This window comes from Macrobrachium nipponense, chromosome 5 (genome assembly GCF_015104395.2).
Source record: "Macrobrachium nipponense isolate FS-2020 chromosome 5, ASM1510439v2, whole genome shotgun sequence".
NCBI lineage: Eukaryota > Metazoa > Arthropoda > Malacostraca > Decapoda > Palaemonidae > Macrobrachium > Macrobrachium nipponense.
In genome coordinates, this window is record NC_061107.1 from 110006503 (window position 1) to 110031502 (window position 25000).

At 44.7% G+C, this 25000-nt stretch overlaps 1 protein-coding gene across 2 annotated transcripts in view; it reads left to right on the forward strand.

Annotated features, from left to right (window-relative positions):
- The window catches only part of LOC135215584 (uncharacterized), a 237011-nt gene that overhangs the window by 49084 nt on the left and 162927 nt on the right, over positions 1-25000 (forward strand). Inside the window, exon 1 of one of the 2 annotated variants that reach the window (XM_064250454.1) lies at positions 4565-4660. The exons of the other annotated variant lie outside the window; for it this stretch is intronic. The gene's annotated coding sequence lies outside the window, so the exon portion shown is untranslated. Of the gene's footprint in view, positions 1-4564; positions 4661-25000 lie in introns of those variants that run through there. 2 annotated transcript variants of the gene reach the window in all.

Below are 25000 nucleotides of genomic sequence, written 5' to 3' on the forward strand. Positions count from 1 at the left end.
TATCCGTCTTTTTTCTGGCCAATTTCTCCAGCGTGTCCCGAAACAACTTTGGTTATGGATAATATGCCTTTCTCTAAACCCTGGAAGGTGCAAAAGATGGTTTTGTCTCCCTCTGCTAAGAAGCTTTTAAAGAGATGTCTAGATGCTTGGCCTGCTGAAGAGGGAACAAGGCAAGACCTCTTTTTGTTTTCCGCCTTCTCAAATCTCCAGGTGGAGATACTTGTCATGTTACAAAAGAGGCTCCTTCCTTGGGTGTTTGCGCTTCTTCACAGGGAGATTTTTCTGGTCTGGTAGACGCAGCCAGACGCTTGTCTTTTTCTTTGGCAGAGATTTTTTTTTCTGCTTCATAGTTGGTGCATCTTCTGAAAGGTATTTTCAGGGTATTTGAAGTGTTCTACTATCTCGACTGGTTCATTGGCACTGTGGCCTGCAAGATTAGGTCTTGCCCTTTCCTTTCGGAGAACCTCCTGGCAGATTGGATGCATTTCTCCCATGTATTGATAAGGGGATTAGGGACGGTTCCCATGGCTTGTCCTCGTTCCCATGACTTGGCCTCTCTACACATTGAGAACACTCAAGAAGAGGGAATTCTGGTGTTCTTACAAGTCGAAGGGCGTTACTTCCTCACAGAGTTCAGCTCTGTTATTCTCCCCCTTAGAAAAAACACTTGTTTCCCAAAGCCACAGTGATAGGAATTGCTTCGGATCTGGTGAAGAAATGTATGCAGGATCTCCTCTCCCAGTCTTGCAAAAGACCAAGAGATCCTCCAGCATTGGTTTTGAGGCAACCTCTTCCCTCAAGAGGTCAGCCCTTTCAGGCCAGACAGAGATCCTACGCAAGATCAAGAGGAAATACGAGGTTCATTTCTAAGTCCATCAACAAATTCTTCGAGGGGCTCTAGCAATTGAGGATGCCATTCTCCTCACGAGTGTAGGAGCCAGACTACTATATTTTGGGAAGTTTGGCAGAGAAAAGGGGCGGAACCTTGGATTATCAAGGTTCTGAAGGAAGGCTACGTTATCCCCTTCCTCAGTATTGGATGTCAAGGTGGGACAAGAGATACACGGTGGTGGAGTCGTGTGGTTTATTCCGTCCTCAATTACATACTGACTCCAGTTGCCGTCTACAACTGGCACACTTACTTGGCGTCTGCTCATCATGGGAAAACGTATCTTACCAATGCAGGCTACTCCCATCACTCAGGCAAGCCTCCTTTAGTCAGTACGCCAGTCGTCTTAACGTCTTCTTCAAGATCAGAGAGGTTTTCGGTTCTAGAGGACGCAGTAGCTTCTCTTGTAAGAAAGGGAGCAGTAGAACTCGTTCAAAATCATTACTCTCCAGGGTTCTACAATCATCTCTTTGTAGTCCCCAAGTCACTGGGGCTGGAGGCCCATTCTGGATGTCAATGCCCTGAATGTCTTCATTGTAAAGATGAAGTTCAAGATGGAAACAAACCAAACAGTCCTGTTGACCATTCGCCAGGGAGATTGGATGATGTCCATAGATCTTCAGGACGCATACATCCATGTTCCCATACACCCCAAGTCAAGGAAGATCTAAGGTTTGTGTTCGAAGGGGCGATTTTTTCAATTTTGCGCCCTTTGCTTTGGACTGACGATGGTGCCTCGAATGTTTACCAGGGTAATGACTCCCATTGCGAAATGGCTCCACCTTCAGGGTATATGAATATCCTTGTATTTAGACAACTGGCTCTTAAGAACCCAGTCAGAGAATCAGTGTGCACAGGACCTCAAAAAGACTCTCTTTAGTGCAAGAGTTAGGAATACTTGTAAACTTCCAGAAATCTAAGTTGATTCCCACTCAGGAGATTCAATATTTGTGAATGACCATAGTGACTCAAAGTTTTCGGGTTTTCCAACCCAGAAATTCTTGTATGAGAAAGATACAAGAAATTCTGGCCTTAATGAGTGCTTGGCCAACAATTGGATAAGTGCTGCAGTTCCTTACATTGATGGAGCAGTTTGTGTCTCAGACCCTTGCAATTCTATCTGAAAGCAGCTTGGAAAAGGAAGGAGCTTCCAGACTTGCATGTTTTTCCTATAACACAGGAAATAAAAGAGGTTCTTCTTTGGTGAAATTCAGAGAAAAGTGTGTTGGAAGGCAAGTCTCTCTTTCAACTGAACCCTGACCTGAACTTCTTTTCAGACACATTGGACCTAGGATGGGGAGTGCTTTAGAGCAAAGTGAAATCTCAGAAGTATGGTCCATAAAGCACAGATCTCTGCATATCAATGTGAAGGAGCTAAAGGCAATACACCTAGGCTTTCATTCCTTTGTATCAGAAGTAGAGAACAAGACGATAGCAGTCTACACAGACAACACGACTGCTCTCTCGTACATCATAAAACAAAGAGGGACTCGGTCTTTCTCTCTTTATGAAGCGGAAAGAGATCTCTTCATTTGGGCAGAACGAAACAATAAGTGTTTAGTCACCAGGTTCATTGTTGGAAACAGGTCCTGCCGATGGAATGGACGTTGGATCCTCTGGTCTGCCTAGACCTTTGGAAACTGTGGGAAAAATTGACAATAGACTTGTACGCCACATCTCAGAACTATCATCTCCCTCTTTTTTTGCCAGTTCCAGGCCCACAGGCGTGAGCAGTGGATGCTTTCTTCTGCGGGCTAGTCGGACAAGGAAACTCTATGCTTTCCCTCCATTCAGCCTGATTTACGAAGCTATCTTCATGTGTAGGAGAAGATCTTCTAGCAACGTGTATCAGAATAAGTGGAGAATCTTCAGAGATTAATGTAAGAATTCTAACATCTCTTCTTCTAAGACACTGATGCAAATAGCTGATTTCTTGCTTCATTTAAGGTCAGTAAGAAACCTGTCTTCCTCTACCATCAAGGGCTATAGGGCCATGTTAGCATGGGTGTTCCATCACAGTGGCTTGGACTTGTCCCCCAACCCAGACATCTCTGATCTCATTAGATCGTTTAATACTTCTTATCATAAAGATTCTCTTATAGTGCCTTGGAATCTGGATATTGTGTTAAAGTGGTTGTCTGGGTCTCGTTTTGAACTTATGCATGAACTTAGTCTGAGGGACTTAACTAGAAAAACTCTCTTCCTTGTGACCTTAGCGACTGCTAAAAGGATTAACGAGATTCATGCACTTGATAAGTAAATAAGCTTACAAGAGATAGAAAAAGAAAGGGTTTGTTTTTCCAAGGTCTATTTATACGGTATATTTTGTCAGAAACATGGGAAAAAGCTAGGTAATTCCCTCTTGCAGAAAGTTTTCAGTTTCAGGTATGATACTTCTTGTTTATAAGCATATTGAGAGTCTTGTTGTGTGGTGTTGATAAGTAAGGGAGAAGAGTTACTGTTTTACACCTCTTGAGTTTTTATCTGCACTTATCTGGATTAAATTCTTATCCAACAGGGTGCTCTATTAATCTGCATACGTAATCGAGAGATAAGTGTACTGTATCATTTGTATATTATTTACTGGTGCAACAGTTGCAGGTGTAGTTAAGTCTCTACATATGATAAATGAAGCTTCCCTTAGTGTCAGTTGTGACATGGAACAGATTGGTAACTGGAGTAGTCAGTGGGGCCTGAGGTTGAACTCCAGTAAAACAAAAACATTATTGATTAGTAGATCTCATACTGATTTTCCACCCCATCCTCACCTTCAGGTGGATGGGTCTCTTCTAAACTACTGACTCATATCTTGCTTTTGAGAAACATCTGATGAAAGTTCAGCAAATGCTGCATGGAAGTTAGGTATTGTACATAAGGCCTCCATATATATTTATAACATAAAATCAGTGCAACCTGCATTAGCTCATTTTTCCTTCCTTTCCATAGAATACTGTTCCCCAGTGTGGATGTCTGCCTCTGCCAGAGATTTATCTTTTAGATAGAGTGGTTCATGGTGGTTGGTTTGTTTCCTAACATTAACAGATGACTTGGACATCGACCATCAATGGATGGCCTCTTGCACATCAATTTTTCTTAAGTTGTATTTTGATAGAGATGTTTCATGTTCACAAATAATCTCTAATCCTCTTTTCTGCTGTAAGTAACCAGATTTGCTGAACAACAGCACCAGTATGCAGTAAGTGTGCCTCTGTCAAACTTCTCAGTTCCAGAGGTCCTATTTCCTCACTGTTGGCCTGTGGAACAGCCTCCCTGAAGATCATGTGCAGTTGGAACCTCAAAAATTGAAATGAAGATACAATGCATTAACTACCCTCCTTGTATTTTATTATGTATTTGCTTCCATTTTTATCTTTATTAATTTGCTAATTTGTTTTCTGTTTCCGAATAATTGATCTCTTTCTGTATTTCCCATAGCCTTCTGTTTCATCATTCAAATGAACAGAAGTTTGTATAGTTCAACAAATTTTACATAGTCGTTTTAAAGTTATAGGTATTAAAGGTTGATTTAAATATTATTGAAGGCTTATGTATTGTGTCAAAATAATCATAAAATATTGTATGAGTAAAGTATACTTAGGTTTTGGATTTTCAGTTTTTCATAAACTTTAATCACATTTTGAATTGCAATAGTGTAACTATTATTACTTTTTTCAGACATATTTTCCTGGGGTTTACCAAGTGTGGTCAGTTTGTTTTGTCATACACTCATTCTTGTGATACGGATGACCATACACTACAAATAATGCACAGGTTAGTGTGTAAAGTTAATTGGCAGATGTAAAAGGTTTTATAAAAAATTTTTAGCAAATTTTAACATTTCTTAGGTATTCAAATCAGAACTGGTATACCTCAGCACAAGCTAGAAACATGATGTGTAATTGAACCTTAGTAAAAGATGGTTAGTAGGTGGGGGAGTCAGGAATTATAAGCCTGCACTTTTGTCCATGGCAATAGGGACTACGTAGAGTGATTGAGGTGGGATTATGATAAAAGGTTGTTTTGTATACCTATGAAAAATGCAAAATACTTTGGAGTTTTATATAAGTAACTTACCAAGTAATTACGTAGCTGTTAGTTTCTACTCTTACGGGAGCTTGAATTAAAAAATTCATGGTAGCATTTAAATTTTTTAGTGTAGGTTACCAGTCCCAGGGTGTTTGCAGCAGCTTATTTTGCCAGTCCATTGGAGTTCCAGATTGAAATGATCAAATTACTAGGTACAGAGGGGGAGAAATGGATGCTGGATTTATTAAAGACTATATGTGAAGAGGAAGAAATGCCAAGGGACTGGGAGGAGAGTCTAATGGTGTATATATATATATATATATATACAAGTAGAAGGGAGATGTCATGGATTGTGGTAACTACAAGGGAATTAAACTAACAGAGCATGGATTGAAAGTTTTAGAGAAAATACTGGATGAGATTATAAAGATCGGGAAACCGTAGTATCGATTTATGAGAGGAGAAGAGGGACAGTGGATGCCATCTTCATAGTAAGACAGCTACAGGAAAAGATGCTAGAGGGAAACCAGGAGCTTCTATTGTGCATTTATAGTCCCAGAAAAGTTGGTTATGCCGGTCGAGATGATATAAAAGAACAAGCACAAAAGTGATAACAGTAGTTGGGGAAGCAGAAAGCTTTAAAGTTAGTGTTGGATTATACCAGGTCAGCATTAAGCCCATTTTTGTGCTGGTCATGGATGTGTTGAGTGAAGAGATCAGGAATGAAGAGCTGTGGGAGTTGTTGTATGTCGATGATTGGGCGATTATGTACTGCCGAAAATGAGGAGGACCTCCAGAGAAGTGTTGGAGAGTGGCAGGAATCTTTAGAGAGGGTGGCTTAAATTAGGTAGAGCTCGCAGCCAGGCATATCCCAGGCAAACTGAATGTGGTCGCAAGACACAAACTCAGTCGTTGGGATCAGGTCCTAGGCACTGAGTGGTCGCTTCATCAAGTGGTAGCAGACAAGCTTTTCCAGGTTTTGGGTAGACCTATGTTGGACCTTTTCACGACTCGCTTCAACAGGAAGCTGGAGATATTCTGTTCAGTGGTCCCAGATCCTTTAGTATTGGCAGAGGATGCATTCCAACATCCCTGGGACAACCTGGAGGTGTATGCCTTCCCTCCGTTTTGTTTGATCCGTCAAGTTCTGAACAGGCTAATGAGTTCACAGGGTCTCAGGATGACTTTGGTAGCCCCTCTGTGGCCTCAGGCTGAGTCATTACCAGATCTGCTGTAGTTATTGTCAGAGGTTCCGAGGGAGATTTCCCCATTGGCGACATCTCCTGTGTCAGCCCCATGCGGAAAATGTTCCATCAGTCAGTAGAATCCCTGTCTTTTCATGGTTGGAGGCTATCAAGTTTAAAATCTCTGAGCGAGAGGCTTTTCTCAAGGACAGCAGGGCATATGTCCAGCAGTTGTAGAAACTTGACCTCCGCAGTTTACCAAGGCAAATAAGCGATCTACTGTGATTGGTGTCGTAACAGGGTTTTTCTCCACTCGCAGCAAAGAACAGACTTTTAACCTTCCTCAGAGACGAGAAACGTTTGTCCATTTATGTCATTCAGCGCGGCCCTGAGTTTGGTGTTATGCCTTAAAGGTATCAACATCTCTTCCTGGGAACTTTCCTTGCTAGTTAAGGGGTTAGAGCAGTCGAATTCTCCTAGAGAGCTCAAGCCTCCAACGTGGGATGTTTCCTGTCTTCAGGAGCTTCACTGAGTCTATATGAGCCTTTGCATCGCTCATCTAATAGGAACTACTTCACGCTCAGGCAAGTTTTCCTTCTGGCCTTTCCACGATCTGAGCTATGAGGTGAAGCACACCAGGGATTGGGGATTGTTGTCCTTCAAATTTGTCCCGAAATTCGTGGCCAAGACCCACCCAAATCCCTCTGTGCACAGTGACAGGTTCACTTCGTTTTCCATTCCATCACTGAATGACTTGTGGGTGGTGATGCTCAAGAGCGTTTGTTATGCCCTGTCTGGGGCCCATGCATTGCTATATTAAAAGAACTTGGCACCTTAGACCAGGCTGCCGCAGACTTTTTGTTAGCACAGGCCGTACAAGAAAGAGGTGTCTAGGAATACTATCTTTTTGGATATGGGAAGCCATCAGACAGGCATACTTGTCTCTTGATGATTCCACAACCACGTCTGTGCAGGCTAGAGCGTATGACGTTAGAGGTATTGGTCCCTCTCTGGCTTTCAAAAAGAACTTGGCTGTACATAGAGGGCTGAGCGCTGGTACTTGGTTACGCCAGTCCACGTTCGCCTCTTTCTATTTTAAGGATGTTGCCCACAGATCTGCAGACACATTTTCCCTGGGTACTGTGGTGGCTGCCCAACAGGTTGTGTACTCATAGTTGCCCCTAACAGGGCACTTTTGTATCTTTCCTAAGATGATTGTGTGGATGAGAGAATGAGTGAGTTGGCTGGTCTCTTTCTTTCTCTTGTACCTTTCCTTCTTCCTTCAGGCTGGTTAAGGAATAGACACATCATTTGCTGGACTGGTCTGATACAATGAGTAAGGTAGTCATACTGACAGTGTGGTCGCTTACTATGCAAATGTCAAACCCTCTATTCGGTAGCATATGCTCCACTCCTAGGCAAGGAGGAGTTGAGAGTAGTACAAACCCTGGTGTGTTGATTTGCTATTAGACAGTCAAAGTTTTTCTTTGTTTCCCTGTACAATGGTTCTCCCATATATCATTGTACATCACTCAGGGTCTGAGTGGTTAGATATTAATTTATCTAGCTTCCCAACGGGCTTCAGACCCTCTCCAGAAATCTTTTTTTTTGGAAGCTGGACTGGTGGGTAGACCCCCAGCCGTATAGGATGTCTTGTACCTCCCTCCAAGTATGAGTCTATCATATTGTTAAGACCGAAGATTTGTTCATGTATGAACAAATGACAAATTTTTTAAGACAATTTGTATTTTTCATAGCTATAAACCTAAGGTTTTATGCATTCAACTTACCTGTCAGATATATACTTAGCTATAGACTCCGTCGTCCCCGATAGAAATTCTAATTTCGCGGCACACTCTACAGGTAGGTCAGGTGATCTACCGCCCCGCCGCTGTGGCGGGAATAGGAATCATTCCCGTTTTCTAAGACAGATTTTCTCTATCGGCCGTGACAGCAACATTGTTGTTGTTACTCCTGATTTGATTTTCGTGTTTTTTCATCTTCTAAGCTGGTTATTTTGGTGACGTATTGGATCTTTGGTTTGGCATACTCTTTCGTGGAACGTTATTTGGACTTGGTTTTTGGATTTTTCTCACAATGTCGGATTCTAGCTTTACGGTGTGTAAATGAGGGATGCATGGTGAGGCTACCGAAAGCTTCGGTAGATCCTCACACAGTTTTGTAAGGGGTGTAGAATGAATGAATGCTCTATATCTAACACCTTGTGATGAATGTGTTGGTTTGAATGAGGAAGAATTGAAGAATTTAAATTCCTATTTAAGGAAATTGGAGATGGATAGGGCTAGGAAGGCTTCCTCTAGAAGCGTAAGTAGGTCTCGCTCTAACGAGCCTATTAAATTAACACCTAACCCTAAACCTGTATCTCTTCCTCTAGTACTAAGACTGCAAATCCAGCAACGGAAATTGCAGATCTTAAAGCTGCACTACAAAGGATGGAACGTAAAATGCTGACGTTACAAGGTAAGCACAGTGATAGTGATTTAAGTGTCCCTAGTGCAGTGGAGGGTGCGTCTGATCGGCTTCATCTCGCTCCCAGGCCTAGACCTCTTCCAAGCTCACAGGCCCAGAGGAGAAGGAATGTCAAAAGCCTTACGGAGGTTATGGAGAATCCCCACCGATCAGGCGTCCCCTCGGCAGATTCTGTGACGACCCGAACTGCCAAGGATCGCTATCGAAAAAGCATCCTGAAAAAGTGTTTTTCTTCGTCAGATTCTTCACCTAATGTAAGGGGCTGGAGCTCTGATGAACTGTCACGCCCCTTAAAGAGGAGTTGGAAGGCTCCAACTTTGAATTCAAGCCCTGAGCTTTTCTCCGATGGATCTCCATGTGAAAGGAAGAAAAGAAAATTAGTTCCGAAACGTAAATCGGAGTCTCCTTCCTCTTCTAGACCTCCCTCACCTGAATCAGGAAAGGAGAAAGAGAATGCTGCGGCGAAGATTCTCCTAAATGTACAGGAGCAGCTTTCCGCTTTAGTAGGAGTTTTTACGAAGGAGACTCCCAGAAAAAAGGACTCTTTCCTTCCGATAAAGAAAACGAAAGGAAGGAAAGAAATAACGAAAGTTTCGGATTCTACTAGGATGAGAACGAAGAATGCGCCAGATGCGCTAGAAGCTCTTTACGATTCAGAAGAGCCAGAAGCGCCAGCCTGGCGCAATGCGCTAGAAGCGCCATCCCGGCGCAATGCGCCAGAAGCGCCAGCCTGGCGCAAGGAGCCACGAGCGCCAACCTGGCGAAATGAGCCACAAGTGACATCTAAGAGACGGACTTCTTCCAAAAGACAATTAAGCCAGGAGGATTTGTCTAGCTTTCGGAAGGATAAACCTTTACCTGACAGGGAAACTAGGTGTCGCACGGGCGGCCGTAGCCCTTGTCAGGATATAGGTGGTTCCGGCGAAAGCGATAGGAGAGGACATCCTTCCTCTGACAGGAGAGAAAGTGTCGCACAGGCGGCCGTCACTCTTGCCAGGAGAAGGATAAGGTCGTCTTGCAGGATCAACCTATCTCTCGTAGGGACGCAAGTTATCGCACAGGCGGTCGTCCCGTTCCTTGGGGTTTGCGAGAGTGGGGCAGATACGGCAAGAGACCCATCTCCTATGGAAAATAAGAAATCCTCTTCGGAAATGGAGTTGGATTTGGAAGAAGTTTCGGACTCTGAAGACCACTCGGCTCCAGGCTTGTCAGATTACAAGACACTGGCAGCCCTCTTACTTCAAGAGTTTGGGGACTCTTTAAGCCCGACTGCTCCTCCTTCTCCAAAGTCCTTATTTACAAGTACTAAGGTCCCGAAGCAATCATCTTTCATTAAAATGAAGCCAACCATTTCCATGAATAAGGCTCTCCGATTCGTAGGAAATTGGTTTAAATCCAAGGAGAAGGCGGGGAAGACAGTCTTTGCCTGCCCTCCTTCCAGGCTATCAGGAAAGAAGGGAATTTGGTACGAGACGGGCGAATCACTGGGTCTAGCTCTCCCTACCACTGCCGAAGCAGATTTTTCGAACCTGGTGGATTCGTCAAGGAGACAAGCCTTGTCATCAGCAAAGATCACATGGGGGACTTCTGAGTTGGACCATCTCCTCAAGGGATTGTTTAAGGTCTTAGAAGTTTTTAACTTCTTAGACTGGTCCCTTGGGGTGTTGGCCAAAAAGACTCAAGAGAATGAATCTCTTAGTCCCCAGAGGTCCTCTATAGTGTACTGTCCTGCATGGACAAAGCGGTTCAAGATGGATCAGGAGAGGTGGCCTCGCTGTTGGAACTGGAATTCTGAAGAAGAGAGTCTTATTTAGCTCCTTTCTGACGAAAGCAGTTACTCCCATTCAGAGGTCATCTCTTCTTTATCCTCTCTGTCCGACCAATTGTTTCCTGAACAACTAGTAAGGAACATTTCTCATTCTTAGACAGAAAAGGCCACACAAGATCTCTTGGCCCAATTTGCAAAGAAATCAAGATCTTCGGTGCCTGATAAGAGAGAGAATCGTACTCCTCAACAGCCCTTTCGAGGTAGCTCCTCGACCAGCACCCCTCCTTTAAGAAGAGAGGAGTACAGAAGAGAGGTAGGTCTTCATTCAGACCTATCAAGAAAGCAAAATGAGACACCAGTCCTTCAAGTACCGGTAGGAGCCAGACTTCGGAAATTTTCCGAAGAATGGACTCGGAGACAGGCAGAAAGATGGTCCCTTTCAGTGGTAACAAGGGATATATGATCCCCTTTCGAGACAGGCCTCCCTTGACAACGAACCTGAGGGAACTGTAAGCCCAATACAGGGACCCTGCCAAGAAAGAAGCATTATTGCAACTGGTAGAACAGATGTTGCAAAAGGAGGCCATCGAAGTGGTTCAGGATCCGCATTCCCGAGGATTCTACAACCGTCTTTTTCTGGTTCCGAAATCCTCGGGAGGGTGGAGACCGGTCCTCGATGTGAGCGCATTAAACCGATTTGTAGAAAACACAAAGTTCTCTATGAAACATCAAAATCGGTTCTTGCGGCTCTTCGTCCAGGAGATTGGATGGTCTCCTTAGATCTACAAGATGCTTACTTCATGTCCCCCTGCATCCATCATCGAAGAAATATCTCTGGTTCATGATGCAGGAAAAAGTATTCCAATTCAGAGCCCTATGCTTCTGCCGGTGGCTACGGCCCTCAGGTGTTCACGAAGCTAATGATGAACGTTGCGAGATGGCTACATCTAGAAGGAATAAATATATCCCTTTATCTGGACGATTGGCTAATAAGAGCAAAATCGGAACGTCAGTGCTTGAAGGACTTGGAGAAGACTTTGAATTTGACAAAATCTCTGGGACTACTCGTGAACCTCGAGAAATCACAATTGATCCCCAGACAGAACATAGTCTATCGGGGGATACAGATGGATTCTCGGGGTTTTCGGGCGTTTCCATCTCAAGAGAGAATTGCTCGAGGCTTAGAAAAGATATCAAACTTCTTAGGGAAAGAACGGACCTCGGCGAGGGAATGGCTCAGTCTGCTGGGCACCCTTTCCTCGTTAGAGCAGTTCATTTCCCTAGGGAGATTAAATCTCAGACCTCTGCAATTTTATCTCAAACAAATGTGGAGTCAAAAGACAGGAGACTTGTCAGACGTTTTTCCCATTCAACAGGGGATAAAATCTGACCTGAAGTGGTGGTTAACCCCATTAGCAAAGAACGAAGGGGTGTCCCTCTTGATTCGGAACCCTCACCAAGTGTTGTTTTCCAATGCCTCGGAAACAGGTTGGGGAGCAACACTGGGTCCAAAGGAAGTGTCAGGTACCTGGACCAACAACAGACGACTATGCACATCAATACGAAGGAACTCCTGGCTATTCATCTAGCCCTCGAATACTTCGAAGCGGAAGTCAGAGGAGTGGTAGTTCAAGTCAATTCCGACAATACCACAGCTCTGGCTTTACATCTGGAATCAAGGGGCACTCACTTTTTCTCACTGAACGAAATAGCGAGAGATCTATTAACTTGGACAGAGGAACGGGGCATTATTCTGCGGACAAGGTTTGTTCAAGGAGTAAAAAACCTAAGGGCAGACAGGTTGAGCAGAGAGAACCAGGTACTCCCGACAGAGTGGATGCTCCACTCAGAAGTCTGCAGACAAATATGGTCCCTCTGGGGAAGACCCCAAGATCGACCTGTTTGCCACGTTCCTCTTCAGGAAGATAGACAACTACTGCTTGCTAGAAGAAGATCCCAGAGCCACGGAGATCGATGCTTTCCTCATGGATGGTCGGCATAGACGCCTACGCCTTTCCCCCATTCAAATTGCTGGGGGAAGGACTAAGAAAATTTGTGGCATCAGAGGAACGAAACTAACTCTGATTGCTCCCTTTTGGCCTTCCCGAATCTGGTTCACAGAGGTACTGGAATGGACGGTGGACTTCCCCAGATCTCTACCAAACAGGACAGATCTGCTCAGACAACCCCACTTCGAGAGGTTCCACAAAAACATCCAAAGTCTCTCCCTGACTGCCTTTCGACTATCGAAAGACTGGTCAGAGCGAGAGGCTTTTCAAAGAAAGGCCTCTACCTTGCCTCTTAACTTGCGGGGTCCACCAATCGAAGTGGGTTCCGTAGATGGTGTAGGTCGAAGAAGCTGTCCTCTTCCAATACCTCTGTAACCGAAATCGCGGATTTTCTCCTCTTCTTAAGAGAAGAATCCAAATTGGCCGTATCCACTATCAAGGGATATAGGAGCATGCTCTCAGCTGTTTTTAGAAACAGAGGGCTGAATCTTGAGAATAATAAGGATCTTCATGATCTCATCAGGTCTTTCGAGACTACAAAATTGAGATCGTCTATTCCCCCAAGTTGGAACCTGGACGTAGTCCTAAAATTCTTGATTTCGGGGGACAGGTTCGAACCTCCCTAGATAAAATCTCATTCAGAGATCTTACTAGCAAATGCATATTCCTGTTGGCTCTCGCAACTGCTAAGAGGATCAGTGAATTGCATGCTTTGGACTCTCGGGTGGGTTTTAAAAAAGACTCGGCTGTTATTTCTTTCCAGGATCTTTTCCTAGCAAAGAATGAAAACCCTTCTAAACCTTGGCCTAGAAGTTTCGAAGTCAAGGGACTCTCTTCTCTGGTAGGTAGAGAGTTGGATCAGTCCCTTTGCCCAGTCAGGACCTTAAAATTCTATTTAAAAAAGAAAACACGGCTTCAGGGATGTTGACAAAGTCTTTGGTGTTCGGTAAGAAACCCCAAAAGACCTATGTCAAAGAACGCACTGGCGTTCTTTGTCAGAAATGTAATTACCGAAGCTCACAGGAATTGCCAAGAGAACTCTTTAAAGCTGCTGAGAGTAAAAGCTCACGAAGTCCGGGCTGTAGCAACTTCCCTTTCTTTTACGAAGAATATGTCCATGAGAAACATTTTAGCAGCTACTTATGGAGGTGCAATTCAGTATTTGCATCCCACTATTTAAAGGATGTTAGAGTAACATACGATAAATGTTTTTCTCTTGGACCTTATGTATCAGCGGATACTATGCTGGAAATGGAGCAGATGCTGATCCTTAATTTTGTTTTTATATTTTTTAATAATTACTTTTAATATTGTTGTTGAGTTGTGGGTTGCTTGAAAGGATGTTCGGGGATGACTCCTTTCAATCTTAATACTAACCCCAATTAGGATCAGGTGATCGGGATTAGTGTCGTGCTCTATGATCATGCCAATAGGCAAGGTGTTTTGTCATGTAAGTGGATAGGAACCCCATTGACAAAGATCCTAAGGTTCTGAAGCGTAAGTGGGTAAGACCCCTGTAACAGACCATCAAGAACTCTTAGCATGAGGTCACTACCTCGCTGAGGCTCTTGAAGCGATACAGGCTCCTAGGCAGTAGCCATGAAGTCTTTCGCTAACACAGGTAGGAATCAAGGTTTTTAATTTTATTACCTACAACATATGTTGTTTCCTGTCTATTTCATTAAATTAGCTGTCTCTTACCCTCCGCCAAAGGTGCCAATCAGCTAAGTATATATCTGACAGGTAAGTTGAATGCATAAAAATGTTATTGTCATGATACAATAAAGTTTTATGCATACTTACCTGGCAGATATATACGGTGTATGGCCCACCCGACCTCCCCTCAGGAGACAGGTGGAAGAGAAAATCTGTCTTAGAAAACAGGAATGATTCCTATTCCCGTCACCAGCTGGCGGGGCGGTAGATCACCTGACCTACCTGTAGAGTGTGCCACGAAATTCGAATTTCTATCGGGGACGATGGAGTCTATAGCTAAGTATATATCTGCCAGGTAAGTATGCATAAAACTTTATTGTATCATGACAATAACATTCTTAACATTATACTGCCCGCCTCTAGCTGCCCCTTTGTGTGTTAAGACATCCTGAGTTGGGAAAGGCTGATGCATGATCGTAGATGAATGGTCTTCGACCATCCTTCACCCGATCTACCCGTGCGTTGCCGGATATCACAATATTCCGTGCTTTCATCTGTTTTTTTAACCTGAATCAGCTAGGCACTAGAAATTATCCTTTTCATACAATGAACTTACCTGTCAGATATATACATAGCTAAGACTCCGTCGTCCCCGACAGAAATTCAAATTTCGCGCCACTTGCTACCGGTAGGTCAGGTGATCTACCTGCCTGCCCTGGGCGGCAGGACTAGGAACCATTCCCGTTTTCTATCATATTTTCTCTGTCGCCGGTGGTATCAACATTGTTGTTACTACCTCCTGACTGGAATTCGCTTTTCAAGATTTTATTGATCATCTTTATTGGATTTCTTGGTGACGTACTGGATCGTTGTTTTTGGCATTCGCTACTGTGGACTGGATTTGGACTTGCTTTTGATTTTTCTAATAGAATGTCTGATTCAAGTGTTAGTGTGAGAGTGTGTGTGAATGTAGGCTGCAAGGTGAGGATACCGAAGGCTTCGGTTGATCCTCACACTGTATGTCGTAAATGTAGGGGGTTTGACTGTTCTTTGGCTAACACCTGTATTGAGTGTGAAAAGTTGGATGCTAATGAATGGAAGACTCTAACTTCTTACTTGAAGAAGTTAGAGAGGGATAGGATTAGACGGGCTGCACAAAAGAGTGTGAGTACAAGGCCTATTGAGCCTTTTTCTGAGTCTAACTCTCCTTTTGTTAATGAATATAGATCGCCCTATGGATCTGATCCTCACAGGCTTTGCATTCGGATCGGCTTCTGAAATCGCCAATCGAAGGCTACTCTTCGTAATATGAAGACAAAGATGGCGGCCCATGCAAGTCGGTTAAGGCTAGTGATTGTGATTTACTAAGTGAAGTGAGTGTTCCCAGTGTTGTGGAGGGGGCGTCTGACCGTCCCTGCGATGCTCCCAGACCTAGACTTCCAAACTCACATACCCAGAGGAGTAGGAAAGTCGAAAGTCGTACGGAGGTTGTGGGGAATCCCCAACGGTCAGGCGTCCTTCAGCAGGTTCTGTTTCGTTACAGTCTGCTCAGGACCGCTCTAATAGAAGCGTCCTACGAGATTGTTTCTCGTCGTCCGGATTCTCCTTCACCTAAACGAGGGTGGAAGGACTCGGATCTTTCTAGGCCACTGAAAAGGCATTGGAAAGAGCGCGCGTTCGACTCGAGCCCGGAACGCTTCTCGGAGGAAGCTCCTTCTTCTATCAAGAAGGCTAAGCTGGTTTCGACGCCTCCTAGAGCAGTATTTGAGGATCGCACTCCTTCGAGCTCTCCTGCTTCTTCTATTGAAGAAGACGCTGGGGTGGCTTCCAAGAGGATATTGCTTGCAGCTCAAGAGCAGATTGCCTCTTTGGTTGGAGTTCTTTCGAGGGATCCCCCTCGCAAGAAGGACGCTAGACTCCATATTAAGAAGTCCGTCTTCTTTCACCAGACAGACGTGAAGCGTCCGCCAGGAAATGGCGGGACGTCTTCCAGGCGCGAAGAAGATTCGTACAAACGTCAGGATCTATCCGAGCGAGTTGCTCTAGATCAGGATACGCTCAGGCGTGATGGCGCAGCCAGGCGCGAGGCGGCAGTTAGGCGTGAGGATTCAGCCAAGCGCGAGGCGCCAGCCAAGCGCGAGGATTCAGCCAAGCGCGAGGCGCCAGCCAGCGCGAGGAGTCAACATTGCGTGAAGCGCCAGACAAGCGCGAGACGTCAGCCAGGCGCGAGATGCCAGCCAGGCTACACGCTCCAGCCAAGCGTGAAGCGCCAGCCAAGCGCGAGGCGCAAGACAAGCGCGAGGCGCCAGACAAGCGCGAGGCGCCAGACAAGCGCGAGGCGCCAGACAAGCGCGAGGCGCCAGCCAAGCGCGAGGAGCTGTTCAGGCGCGAGAAGTCAAGCAGACACGAGACTTCTTTTAGACGTGAGAGAGAGTCGGTTCACTCTATGAGCCCCTCTCCTAGTAGGAGTTTGTCACCAGTAGAGAGAGAACGGGATGAAGATCCTCTCGTTTTCCAGGCCGATTCTCCACAAGGTGTAGAAGGAGATTCGGAAGAAGAGGGTGACGGTAGAGAAGGAGTCTCGAACTATAAAGTTCTGACTGACCTTCTTTTACGGGAATACGGAGATTCTTTAACTCCTGCCGCTCCTCCTTCGCCTCGATCACTGTTTTCGAGTGCGATTGTGCCTAAGTCTTCGTCGGTCTTGAAGATGAGACCTACGATCTCTATGAAGAGAGCGCTTCAGTCCTTAGACAAATGGATGTTGTCTAAGAAGGATCGGGCAGGACCACCTTCTGTATGCCTCCAGCCATACTTTCTGGCAAGAGAGGTTTCTGGTACCGAAACTGGGGAGAACATGGGCCTTTCTCTCCCAGCGGCAGCCGAAGCGGACTTTGCAACCTTGGTTGACTCGTCAAGGAGACACGCTTTGAATGGAGCTCGCGTGGCTTGGGCGATTTTCAGAGACGGATCATCTCCTCAAGGGACTCTTCCATATTTTGGAAGTGTTTAATTTCCTAGACTGGTCCCTTGGGGTGATGTCTAAGAAAGCTCATGACTCGGATGGTCTTGACCCCGAAGTCATTCTGAGTATTCTTGCTTGTATTGACAAGGCGGTACAAGACGGATCGGGAGAAATCTCCTCTCTTTTCGGAGCAGTACTCCTTAAGAAGAGGAGTATTTTTAGTTCCTTCCTAACCAAGGCGGTTTCTCCCTCACAGAGAGCAGCCCTGGTTTTTGCTCCCATGTCTGACTTCCTGTTTCCTTCTCGTTAGAAGGACATTTCTCGGATCACTGACTGAGAAGGCGACTCAGGATCTTCTCCTGCAAACTGCAAGGAAGAAGAGACCACTTGTTTCAGTTGACAAGAAAGGACCGACCTTCTACGGTTCAGCCCTTTCGAGGGAGGGCCATCTCTCCAGAGCTACCTCTAAGAAGAAGAGGTCTTGAGAGGAGAGGTAAGGCTCCTTCCCGTCCCTTTAAGAAAGGGAAGTGAGACAGACAGCCTCCAAACACCAGTGGGTGCCAGGCTTCTCGAATTTGCAGACGCCTGGTCACTCATAAACTCAGACGCCTCTTCCATGTCCATAATCAGGAAGGGATATCTTATCCCCTTCCAAGACAGTCCTCCACTAACGACCATTCCGCGGGAAACTGTCAGCCAGATACAGGGACCCTGTACTGAGGGATACTCTTCGTCTGATGGTGAATCAAATGTGGGACAAAATAGCTATAGAACTGGTTCTAGAGCAAAGAAAACTCTCCGTGGGTTTTACAATCGGCTTTTCCTGGTTGCGAAAGCCTCGGGGGGCTGGAGACCAGTTCTAGATGTCAGCGCTCTGAACAAGTTCGTTCGAAAGGAGAAGTTCTCTATGGAGACTTCGGCCTCAGTCCTTGCGGCGTTAGTTCAAGGAGATTGGATGGTGTCGCTGGATCTCCAGGACGCCTATTTTCATGTCCCGATTCACCCTTCTTCGAAGAAGTACCATCCGTTTCATGACGGGGGGGGAAGGATCTTTCAGTTCAGGGCCTTGTGTTTCGGTCCTGTCCACAGCTCCTCAGGTCTTCACAAACCTGATGAGGAATGTGGCGAGGTTTCTTCACCTCAAAGGCGTCAACATCTCTCTATATTTGGACGATTGGCTCATCAGGGCCAGAACAGAGAGACAGTGTTTGGAGGACCTTTCTTGACCCTAGACCTGATAAAGGCGTTGGGACTACTCGTGAACCTCGAGAAGTCACAGCTGATTCCCAGACAGAACTTGGTCTATCTGGGGATTCAGATGGATTCTCGGGGTTTTCGAGTATTTCCTTCGCAAGAGAGGAATCGTGAGAGGCTTGGAAAAACGTCTCTCTTCTTCTTAGGGAAAGAACGGAATGGTTAAGCCTGCTAGGCACCCTTTCCTCGCTCGAACAGTTCTTTCCTCTAGAAAGACTACATCTTCGCCCTCTTCAGGTTTTTTCCTAAGGAGATCTTGGAACTGGAAGACGGGACTTCTCTCTGACAGTTTTCTCCTTCCAATGGAGATGAAACCACACCTGCAATGGTGGTTGTCCCCTCTAAAGAGAACAAGGGAATTTCTCTGGAAGTTCCGAACCCAAGCCGAGTGTTGTATTCCGACGCATCGGAGAAGGGTTGGGGTTAGCAACACTAGGACCGAGAGAAGTGTCAGGCACCTGGAAGGCAGCACAGGTGGGTCCTGGCACATAAATTGCAAAGAACTTCTAGCAGTTCACTTGGCGCTAAAGTTCTTCGAACCCTTTGTGACGAACAGTGTGGTCCAAGTGAATGTGGACAACACTACAGCCCTGTCCTACATTCGGAAGCAAGGAGGAACGCACTCGGTGTCGCTTTACGAGATAGCAAGAGATCTGCTATTTGGCCTCACAAAGAAACATCTCCCTCCTGACAAGATTTGTTCAGGGGACGAGAAACGTCAGGGCGGACAGACTGAGCAGGAGAAGCCAGGTCCTTCACACAGAATGGACTTCTTCATTCAGAGGTGTGTCAGAGTCTTTGGGATCTTTGGGCAACTCCTCACGTAGATCTGTTCGCCACATTCCTTTCCAAAAGGCCTGGAAGTCTTTTGTTCAGTGGTGGAAGACCCAAGAGCTCTCGTGGTCGACGCCTTCCTGCTGGACTGGTCTCATGTGGACTTGTACGCTTTCCCCCCTTTCAAAATCCTGGGACAAGTGTTGAGAAAGTTCGTAGCATCCAACGGGACAAGGATGACCCTGATAGCCCCGTTTTGGCCAGCACAAGATTGGTTTGCAGAGTGCTGGAGTGGACAGTAGACTTCCCAAGATCCCTTCCAAAAAGGATGGATCTTCTCAGACAGCCACACTTCGAGAGGTTTCATCAAAAACCTCCCCGCTCTCGCTCTGACTGCCTTTCGACTATCGAAAGACTTGTCAGAGCGAGGGGATTTTCTCGCGAAGCTGCAAGCGCTATCGCTAGAGCCCGCAGAGCTTCCACTAGACGAGTCTATCAGTCTAAGGTTGGGAGGTATTCAGAGGGTGGTGTAAGTCTAAGAAGTTGTCCTCCTCCAGTACCTCTATAACCGAAATCGCCGATTTCCTTTTGTTCTTGAGAGAGGTCTCTCATTTGTCTGTATCGACGATCAAAGGATACAGGAGCATGCTGTCGGCAGTATTTAGAAACAGAGGCCTAGACATTGCTGAGAATAAAGATCTGCACTGACTTGATTTCGATCGTTTGAAAACGGACTAAATCGAAGGAACTACTCCACCCAGCTGGAACCTGGACGTAGTTCTCAAGTTCCTTTCGTCTGACAGATTGAGCCTCCCCACGTAGCTTCGTTCAGGGATATAACAAGAAAATGCTTGTTTCTCCTATCTTTGGCGACAGCCAAAAGAGTTGGCGAACTTCATGCCCTAGAAGATGAAGTTTGGCTTTAACAAAGACTCGGCCTTTTGCTCGTTTAGAACTCTTTTTCTAGCGAAGAATGAAAATCCATCGAATCCCTGGCCAAGAGATTCGAGATCAAAGGCTTATCGAGTCTAGTAGGGAGAGAAACAGAGGTCTCTTTGCCCGTAAGAGCCTCGAAGTTCTTCTTACAAAGAAAAGAAACAAATGGGAGGCTCTAGACAAAGTCTTTGGTGTTCGATTAAGGACCCCACAAGAATCATGTCTAAGAACGCATTAGCTTTCTTCATTAGGAGCGTCATTACGGATGCTCACAAGTTCTGTCCTGACGACTGCTTTTCCACCGCTTTTAAGAGTAAAAGCCCATGAAGTTAGAGCAGTGGCGACGTCTCTCTCTTTTCAGAAGAATATGTCATTAAAGAAATCATTTTGACACGACATATTGGAGGTGCAATTCAGTTTTTGCATCTCACTATCTTAAAGACGTTCGCGTGACCTACGAGAAATGTTTTTCTCTGGGACCTTTTGTATCGGCGGATACAATACTGGGTACGGGAGCAAACACCAATACTTAAATTTGTACATACCTTCTACTAGATATGTTCTAGATTTCTGCTGACAAAGAGGGCTCGGTGCTGCACTGGCGGCCAGTCACTGTTGTTCAGTAAGGAACTCTTGTGATATCTTTTAGGGGAGTATTATTAAATTTTTTTTTTGAGAATTTTTGTATAAATGAGTTTTTCGTTTCGAGTTATTGGGTTGTTTTGTTTTTTATGAGTTCGGGGGTAACTCAGAGCAATTCTATATACTAACATGGTGGTTAGGATCAGGTGGTCGGGATTGGTTATGCTCCTTCACAAGGTGTGTTATCATAGAATGTGGGTCCAGTACCCATTGACAAAGTCCTTTTAGGCCCTGCCGAGTAAGCGGTTCTTATACCCATCGACAGACCCACAAGAACTCTTAGCCATAGATCTAATATCTCGCTAAAGCTTGAGGTGATGCAGACTACCGGGCTACAGCCACGAAGTCTACCACCTATCAGGTAGGAACCAAGGTTTTTTCTTTTATACCTACAACATATGTTGTTTACCTGTCTATTCCATATTAGCTGTCTCTGACCCTCCACCAAAGGGTGCCAATCAGCTATGTATATATCTGACAGGTAAGTTCATTGTATGAAAATGATATTGTTATAATACAATAAAGTTTCATACATACTTACCTGGCAGATATATACGATAATGGGCCCACCCAGCCTCCCCGCAGGAGACAGGTGGAAGAGAGAAAATATGATAGAAAACGGGAATGGTTCCTAGTCCTGCCGCCCAGGGCAGGCAGGTAGATCACCTGACCTACCGGTAGCGAGTTGTCGCGAAATTTGAATTTCTGTCGGGGACGACGGAGTCTTAGCTATGTATATATCTGCCAGGTAAGTATGTATGAAACTTTATTGTATTCTAACAATATCATATTTGTTAAGACCTCAGGTTGTAGCTATGAAAATACAAATTGTCTTAGAAAATTTGTCATTTTTTGGTGAGCAGTAGGGAAGTTTGAGACAGAATAGTAATACAGAAGGAAGAGGTCTGATTATAAAACAGGCAGAAAAAGTTTAAATACTTAGGATATACTTTAAGCTAAGAGGGAGGATGCGAAGCTAAAGTTGGCAGTAGGTTAAAAGCTGCATGGGGGAAGTGGAGAGAGGTAGCTGGAGTGGTGTGTGATAAGAAAATGCCAATCAAGCTAAAAGTCAAGATATAGTATAACACAGTGACAAGAGCATTGTTAATGTATGGAGCAGAAACATGGGCTCTAAGAAGAAGAGAGGAAATAAAGCTTAAGAGAACAGAGATGAGAATGCTGAGGGGGATTATGGGAGTATCACTGCTGAGAGAATGGGAGAAAGAATGAAATAAAGAAGAAGGGCAGGCTTAGTAAAGATTACAGAGGTGATAAGAGAGTCACGATTGAGATGGTATGGGTATGTGTTGAGGATGGATGATGAGGAGAGAGTGAAGAGGGCTTGGGAGGAACCTATTAGAGAAGAAGATCAAGTGGGAGACAGACTTTGTTGGCAAGATACAGTGGAGGAAGATATGGAGAGAAGAGGTATGGTGGAGGATGATGCTTTTGATAGAGGGGGAGTGGAGAAGGCACGTTCACGGCAACCGACCCCTTAATTAGGGATAACATGGGGAAAGAAGAAGATTTGCCGATATATAACCAGATTTTGGTGAAGTATTATTTCTGATTTTGAGTAGCATTCAAGCTTAACAGCTTTCAGGATCAGTTTGTTCCAACACAATATACAAACCCTTAGTCCTTTACATTAGGAATTACTTTCGGCGTTGGCTAGAATACGGTCATTAAATTCTTGAACAAGGTGGTTAGGCAGTACTACCGTCTGTAGGCAGGTAGACCTGCTTACCTGAATGTAAACTCTCCACTTTGCTTTCGGACATCTTCTGATGAGGACTTATGTTTGTGAGCACTTGCTGATTAGCCGTTAATCACAATTTTCTTGGTGGGATCTTTAATGTGTTATTTTTGAATGGATATGTATAATGTGTTTGATATTAATAATTACTTGACTTTAATAATTAATATTAAAAGCCTTTTTTTGTGATAGCCTTGCAGGCCGCCTTTCGGCTTTGTGTTAAAGGTTGGCGGCAATGGTGTGCCAACACCCCTATTACATATTTCCGCCCTGAACATTAGGACGAGACATGTATTCATCCGAAATTTACACTTATGCTTGAAATTACTGAGGGGAACTTCAGAGGTTTGTCCTTTGTTTTTTCTGGTATTTTTTCTTCTCCTCAGTAGTGTTGTAGTGCTTATGACAGCACGTAGCCATTAATATAAGTCATATCACATTACCGTGATTCATATACATACATCGAGCTACAAATGTCCTTTAATATCTAATTCACTCTACCTAGGAATTAATATATTTTCATATATGCGTAACCGAAGGGGAATTTTATTAGGCGGTAGTAGAATTGGTGGCGCCCAGGCGCGAACCCAGGACACCATACAAATCCAGGAACGTCAGTGAAGCTTTTACCCTACGCCACCACTGCAAGAGGCTATAAATTAATGCCCGTCTCTCACCCTCAAATACCTTTCGCGCTCAGGTATTTGCTGATTTGGAGCCAGCAATTTAACCCACCCCTCGATCTCGGTAGTGTTGTAGTGCTTATGACAGCACGTAGCCATTAATATAAGTCGTATCACATTACTGTGATTCATATACATACATCGAGCTACAAATGTCCTTTAATATCTAATTCACTCTACCTCGGAATTAATATATTTTCATATATGCTTAACCAAAGGGGAATTTTATTAGGCGATAATAGAATTGGTGGCGCCCAGGTGCGAACCCAGGACCCATACAAATCCAGGAACGTCAAGTGAAGCTTTACCCACTCCACCACGCAAGAGGCTATAAATTAATGCCATCTGTATGGTGTTCTGGGTTCGTGCCTGGGCACCACCAATTCTATTATTGCCTAATAAAATTCCCCTTCGGTTAAACATATATGAAAATACTATATTAATTTGCAGAGGAGTAACGAACGTGTTTTGAACGGAGTGAAGGCACTGGTAAGGAGCAGTCCAACCCCACCAGGAAGGACGGAAGGTGGCAGCAGGAGGTGGCATGGAGGTAATGCTGGGAAAGTATCCCAGGCTAGCCCCAGTGCCGTGCGGGACTGTTATGCAGTTCCCGAGAACAAGGGACACCTTGTTGTCTTGTTGTGAGGGAAGGGATGCAAATCCTCACCCTTGAGTAGTACGGGAGTAGAGAACAACCTGTCCATCCACGAGTCAAGAATGCTGGGACAGAGAGAGGTCGACCAGAGCCTCTCCCCCTTGACCCTGTGGGAAGGGGAAAGTCCAATCCTACTTCTGATCACGACCTATTGAAGAGTAGAGGGATGGTATTAAAAAGGTGAATAGTGCAGAAGTTCCCTTACCTACCGCAACCCGTGAAGGACTTCACGATGCCTGCCTATAATATGGATAGGATGAACGATGTTAGAATTAGGAATAGCTGATAGACGTCAGATGGACAGAACCCAGCAACCCAGTGAGAGAATCCAGAGGCCGTGATGTGAAGAAGATACAAACAAACTAATAGCATCAGTAGCAAACCGCCGGCACCGCTGCTGGCACTATAGAGAGCTGACCTGTGAGCAAATTGCATAGAAAACGGGAACATCTCAACCGTAAGGCAGAGAGAGAGGGACAGTACAGGATAGTGTCTTGGGGGGATGTGATGAGAGGATACCCTTCACACTCCCGGAGGTGGGAGACCTCACCCGCCTAGAAGCCGTCGTGATTGGTGAAAAGTTGTCACTGATAGTAATATTAGCATTAGTTCGACTGCACAATGAATGAATTGTGTAGCCTTTAGTAGCGTAATCAATGGCATGTTGTGTTAGGGGAATGCAGATAGGGAATTTGTAGAAAGTAACATTAGAAAAAAGTTTGTATAAAAGAAAAAAAAAGAAAAAAAATTTATGGTTCTCTTAGGCCGTGTTCTGATTATAGTTAAAGTATCACGAGCGACAATGCATTCCATTGTCCCAATCGAAGAATTGTAATTAAGATTTAAAGACAGAATTTTTAACGTAAATTCATTAAAGAGCTTGTCTGAGTAAAGTAGCGAGACTGATATATTTGTTGAAAGAGTAGTCAGATTCTCATTGGGAAAGAGAAGTAAATTTTTTTAAATTTGATGCCAAAGTGAGAACAAAATTTGTATTTTTATCCCTGATACAGAAATCTCCTTAAGAATATTAATTTCTCAACAAGATAGTATGGATCGAGCAACTGTTAGAGTTTGCTAATGTGGGGATTGATCATATAAAAAAAAGTAATGATTGGCAGATCTTCCAAAGAGTACTGTAAGGCACAAGCCAGAGAGAGAGAGAGAGAGAGAGAGAGAGAGAGAGAGAGAGAGAGAGAGAGAGAGAGAGAGGAACTGCGACGCATACAGTTAAATGTTTCAGTTACACCTGTGGGCGAGTCATACACAAACAGAGGCAAGTGAGTCTGCTGTTGTGTGAACAGTTTGAGCGA